The sequence below is a fragment of the Microcebus murinus genome, chromosome X (assembly GCF_040939455.1).
Source record: "Microcebus murinus isolate Inina chromosome X, M.murinus_Inina_mat1.0, whole genome shotgun sequence".
Classification (NCBI taxonomy): domain Eukaryota; kingdom Metazoa; phylum Chordata; class Mammalia; order Primates; family Cheirogaleidae; genus Microcebus; species Microcebus murinus.
This window is the reverse complement of record NC_134136.1, coordinates 125,122,409-125,128,773: the sequence shown is the minus strand read 5'-3', so window position 1 is coordinate 125,128,773 and position 6,365 is coordinate 125,122,409. Positions and strand designations below refer to the sequence as shown.

The following is a 6,365-nucleotide window of genomic DNA, read 5'->3' as shown; positions in this document are numbered from 1 at the left end:
TGAAGTAGTTGTCCACAGCCCCTCAACAAAACCCTTGTCTCCCAAATACCCATTGTCAGTTTTTGCTGGGGTCAATCATATATGCTCTGAGTCATCCCAAGAATAGGAATCTTAGTCGCAGTCGGTTCACGGCAACGTCTCCAGGGCACGTGCAGAGTAGAAGCAACCGGCTCCTTTTCACAGGGAAGTATTCCGGGCGACGGCGGCAAATCAGAGGGTGCAGAGCCAGAAAATCGCCTGTCTAAACTTGACATAAACACAGTCCATTTAACACCTTTTATATTGTAATATACATAAGTAGATACAGGAACACAGCCTGGAAAATAACCCTCACGGTGGAAACAGATAGGAACATCACGGGTGAGTCCTGTATAATTATAAGCAGATACCTTAGTGTGCTGGATGTGATCATTAGCGGGTGCTCCCAGAGCCCTGGGATCACTGACATAGACAGGAACAACACGCTCTCCCCAGCCCACCGGGTGGAGTAGAGGGGGGTCTGGTATATAAATCCAATAGGTGGCTGCCTGGGTAGGCGTTGATAGCAGGGTTACCATAGCTAAAAACAAGGTCAAAGAATTCAATGGCTGTCCTGTTTCTCGAACCAGCTTGGAAGCAATCTCAGTAAGTCTCTTAATCTGACTCCAAGACGGCAGCAGAGCTTGTCTAGTTGTCATCGTAAGTGGATGTTGCTGGTCATCCTGCAGCTTCAGTCTCTTCATCCTGTTTTCTATGGAGGGATCCTGCCTGGCGTACCAGCCTCTCTGGGAGCCAGTGCGGGCCTTCGGCATCCTGTGGAAACACACAAACATGCCCTCGACCCCAAATAAGAACTGGATCCGGGCCTGACCACTGCCCAGTCAGTGGATCCTTCCACACAACCAACGGTGTGTCTTTGTTGGAATTAGTACACCAAAACCGCTGGGCTGCTGAACGACCTTCTTTGTCCAAAATTAAAAAAAATTAAAATAAAGAGAGCATGGTTTAGATAATTCTGGGGGGTGAGGGGGTACAGTTCCCCCTTTTTTATTTTCAAAAGTTGATTTTTGAGAGTCAGGTGGGCACGTTCCACAATGCCTTGTCCTTGGGGGTTATAAGGAATTTCTGTTTTATGACTGATTCCCATTTTCCGTAAGAATGTTTGAAATTTGTGACCCGTGTATCCAGGGCCATTGTCTGTTTTTATACATTTTGGCTGGCCCATTGATGCAAAGCAGCGGAGGCAATGGGCTACACAATGTTTACCAGCTTCGCCTGATTGCAAAGTGGCTGTTAAAAATCCAGAATAAGTGTCTATGGTCAGATGAACATATTTTAATCGACCAAAAGAAGAAATATGGGTCACATCCATTTGCCATAAGTGGTTAGGTAAAAGGCCTCTGGGATTAACACCATAATGGGGGACAGGGAGTAACTGAGAACAGGAAGAGCAAGCTTTTACAATTTGTCGAGCTGCTTCTCTAGTGATATTGAACTGTTGCTTGAGAGCACGGCTATTTTGGTGGTGCAAAGCATGGGACTGCTGTGCTAACTGCACTTGAGTTAACAAAATAAGAGGGGGTTTGGTTCTAGTGGCAAGATCTACAATTTCATTTCCTTGGCTGAGGGGACCAGGCAGGTGAGAATGAGCACGAAGGTGCCCAAAGAAACATCGTTCTGTACGTGAGTGAATGAGAGCTTGCAAGGCACGAAACAATTTCTGAACATTACTATTAGAGGTCCCAATAAAGGGCACAGTCTCTATGACTTGGAGTGCTCGAATTACATAATGACTATCTGAATAAAGGTTAACAGGCTTAGCAGGGATGGCCTGTAAAGCTGAAAAAACTGCCTGCAATTCGACCTCTTGAGCCGAAGAAGACTCAGTGTACCAAGATTTAATGTCATTGTTAATTGAATAGGCTGCCATACCATTAGAAGACCCATCTGTAAAAATCAGAACAGCATTGTCAAGGGGTACAGGAGACACTTGGGCAGGAAAAATAAACTGATGTAGGCTAGCAAAATGTAACAACTTATCAGGGGGGTAATGGTTATCAATTTTTCCAGGGTAATTGGCCAGGGCTATGGCCCAGGAGTCACTATGCTGGAACAACCAGTCTTGTTGCTGACGAGAAAAAGGAACACAAATAAGGTGTGGCTCTTTACCCAGTAATTTGCAGGATTCTGAACGCAGCATATGGATTAAGGTAGCAACCATCTCATAATAAGGAGTTAGAACCTTAGAGGGAGAAGAGGGCAAATGTAGCCACATCAGTGGTCCCCCTTGATAGAGGACTGCTGTGGGAGTATGAGAGGTGGGTAAAACATAGCCAGCCCATTCCAAGTGGTAGTTTACATAGGAAACATGTTGGCGGGACATTCCTGTTCTACTAATTTTAAGGCTTGCCTCCTGTCAGGAGTTAATTGACGAGGAGAATTAGGATTGGAATCACCTTTTAAGATGTCAAAAAGAGGCTTAAGGTCTCCAGTGGTAATTTTCAAATAGGGTCGAATCCAATTGATATCTCCCAGAAGTCTTTGGAAATCATTAAGGGTTTTTAAGCCATCCTTACAAAGTTGAATTCCTTGGTTAATAAAATGATATTTATGCAGTTGGTATCCCAAATAAGAATAAGGAGGGTGCCTCTGCACCTTTTCCTGAGCAATGACAAGGCCCTGTTTATTTAATTGTGTTGTTACGTGATCAAAAACTTGCAGTAAGAATCCTTCATCTGCATGTGCCAAAAGAATGTCATCCATATAGTGGATGATATATACAGTAGGATATTTGATTCTAGTAGCAGTTAAAGCATTGGCAACACATTTTTGACATAAGGTGGGGCTATTGGCCATGCCTTGAGGCAGAACAAGCCAATGATAACGTTTCATGGGTTCTTTAAAGTTAGTAGAAGGAACACTAAAAGGAAAACATTTACAATCTTGTGGTGCAAGAGGAATGGTATAGAAGCAATCTTTTAAATCTATTACAATTCTAAAAGTATGGGCTGGAATAGCCATGGGGGCAGGGAGACCTGGCTGCAGAACTCCCACGAGTTCCATGGTGGCATTAACACGTCTAAGATCTTGGAGCAGCCTCCATTTTCCAGACTTCTTTTTAATGACAAAAATTGGAGAATTCCAAGGGGAGTTGGAGGGGGCTATGTGGCCGCTATTAAGCTGTTCCTGCACCAGCTGCTCTGCAGCGGCTATTTTTTCTTGATTGAGGGGCCATTGATCAACCCACACAGGTGCATCAGATTTCCAAGTAATAGCCTGTGCGTGAGTTGCAGGAGAATCAAAAGCCCCTTCTAAAAATATCCCAGGCCTGCTCGAAATGGCCAGGACTTTACTTGAATAGGTTTAGAAATACCTTGACCCCTAATTCCCAAGCCTTGGGCTGGGAGCATCCCTTGATTAAAGAGTTGCTTAGTAACTGTGGCATTAGGGCTATACAAATAAACTCCCATAGCCTGCATAACATCTCTTCCCCAAAGATTAACGGGTAGAGCAGGTAGAACATATGGTTGAAATTGTCCGGAATGTCCCTCCTCATCAACCCAGGTAAGCAATTCACTACTCTGTTCAGGATTACGGGCTTGGCCTATACCCTGGAGCGAGCCAACGGCTTCCTGCTTGGGCCACAAGGAAGGCCAATATTGTTCAGCAATAACAGAAACATCAGCTCCAGTATCTAGAATTCCTTTAAAGGCCTTGCCGTTCACCCACAAAACCATTTCAGGCTTATTCCTAGTAATAGATTGCATCCAGTAAGCATCTGAGGAGCCAAAAGCAGAGGGTCCCCTGGCTTGTTGCGATTGTACTTTACCAAGGGATATCAAAGGGATCAACACAAGCTGAGCAATGTGCTGACCGGGATTGACAACAGAAATAGAGCTAGGAGAGGAGACCAAAACTTTAATTTCTCCTGTATAATCCTGATCTATAACTCCCGGTGACACATGGAAGCCTTTCAAGGTGATACTGCTTCTACCTAATAACAAACCTATAGCAGCATTTTGAATAAGAAGTTGTTGCATCATATTTTTTAGAGTTTCCAATTCCTTAACCACGTTCGGTGCCTGTTTCTGAGTATGAGAAGTCACAGAGGCTGTAGCTGCGAGAGCCCAAGGTCAGATCTTGAGCCTCCTGATAAGGGTTAACAGGCAAAGGAGGAGAGTGATCATCGGATTCATCCTCAGAGATTGCGGAACTCCGGCCTAAAGTTAAGCGCTGTCCTTCCTGCCGGGGATCTAAACAATCCCTAATCCCTAATAAGATTCCAAAGAGAAAAAGCATCCACCGGAACCTTCTCAGGCCCGTGGGCTGAGTAATAGTCCTGCAATTTAACTCCTACCTTCTTCCATGTATCTAAATTTACTGTTCCTTCCTCAGGGAACCAAGGACATACTTCTTCTACAAAACTTAAAAAATTTTCTAACTGCTTTTTTCCTATTTTAACACTTCGGGCCCGAAGCATACTCTTTAACACTTGTACAAACAACATCCTACTAGTTCCTTGTCCCATAATTTCTTACTCCCGTCAATTACACTCTCTGCCCAACTCACCTTTCTTTCTGTCTCGGCCGGCCTTCCACGGGCAGCTGCCTTCACCGAATCCCCGTGTCACCAAGTGCCACCAAAGGCCCTCCTGGAGAGAGGGTTCCCCATACGGGCCACCACCTGCCCGAGCCAGCCGGCGACGTGCAGCACCTGGAGTTAGGGGGCGAGGCTGAGAAATGAAGAGACAACAAAAAGATGGGGACGGGAGGACGGAGTCCTTGGTGACTGCCGCACCTCATTTATTTCAGTTGCTATATTTATACAGCTAAGAACAAAGGAGAAGCAAAATGCAAAGGAACAGGTGGTACATATCTTCATTAAACCAGAAAGCAAAACAGTTCTTGTTTTTTCTCAATCATGCGTCACTTTGATAGCCCCTTTCCTTGCTTAAGAAGTTTTCTAATCTACAACTTAACTTTTTTCTGATATCAAAAAGGCTACAAATACTCAACTATGATCACTCAGACAATTCAAGGAAAGAGCACCCAAGCGTAATTAACAATTCTGAGAAAGGAGTGTGCAGGGCCTCGGGGGGGGGGGGCTATAAGCTACGAGGGCTGTGTGCACAGGATTACTTCAGTGACCTTCTATAACTGCTACTGTTATCTCCAGCACCCTCCGTGAGCTAGAAGAAAGGCCAAGAATGTCAGAGCTCTGAGTTAAGGCGCCAGGTGCTGTGTTTCAAGGACCCCAGTGTTCCGGGCAGCAACCACACTTTAACTGTCCCGTGTTCGGGACAGCTCCCAACACCTCCCCTCCCCTCTGAGGACCGATGATAAGCTTCCTCTTCAGCAGCCGCTCTTCTAAAACATTCAAACCAAAGAAGAATATCCCTGAAGGATCTCATCAGTATGAACTTTTAAAACATGTAGAAGCAACTCTAGGGAGTGGGAATCTGAGACAAGCTGTTATGTTGCCAGGAGAGGATCTCAATGAATGGATTGCTGTTAACACTGTGGATTTCTTCAACCATATCAACATGTTATATGGAACTATTACTGAATTCTGCACTAAAGCAAGCTGTCCAGTCATGTCTGCAGGTCCAAGATATGAATATCATTGGGCAGATGGTACTAATATTAAAAAGCCAATCAAATGTTCTGCTCCAAAATACATTGACTATTTGATGACTTGGGTTCAGGATCAGCTTGATGATGAAACTCTTTTTCCTTCTAAGATTGGTGTCCCATTTCCCAGAAACTTTATGTCTGTGGCAAAGACCATTCTAAAGTGTTTGTTCAGGGTTTATGCCCATATTTATCATCAGCACTTTGATTCTGTGATGCAGCTACAAGAGGAGGCTCACCTCAACATCTCCTTTAAGCACTTTATTTTCTTTGTTCAGGAGTTTAATCTGATTGATAGGCGTGAGTTGGCACCTCTTCAGGAATTAATTGAGAAACTTGGATCCAAAGACAGATAAACATTTCTTCCAGAACACAGTTATCCTCTTGCTTCATCTCCTGCTAGAGCTATTTCATTGCTATCTGTTATAGATTAGTGATAACAAACTTTAAAAAAACAAGATAAAAAGGTACATTGTCTATTGATAAAATTGTCCCAAAGGTAGGTTGGCCAAATCGCTTCAGAGTGAGACTTTTAAGGACACAGCCAAATCTGAGGTGCACTGTGTGACCACTCTGTTATCGTCACAGAGTCATACTTGGTTGTAATATGTGATGACTAGCCTATAGTATATGTTTACTTATGATTCTTTTACTCAAGAAAATGATTTGAGTCTGTTTCAGGTGATGGCATAATGGATGTTAAGAATTTCCACCAATTATTTATTAATAAGTTTCCAGAACAAATTTCCTAATAAC

The 6,365-nt window shown here is 43.8% G+C and overlaps 1 pseudogene; it reads left to right on the top strand.

Annotated features, from left to right (window-relative positions):
- The first annotated feature begins 5,297 nt into the window (after positions 1-5,297).
- On the top strand, positions 5,298-6,365 carry LOC105884454 (MOB kinase activator 1A pseudogene; annotated as a pseudogene).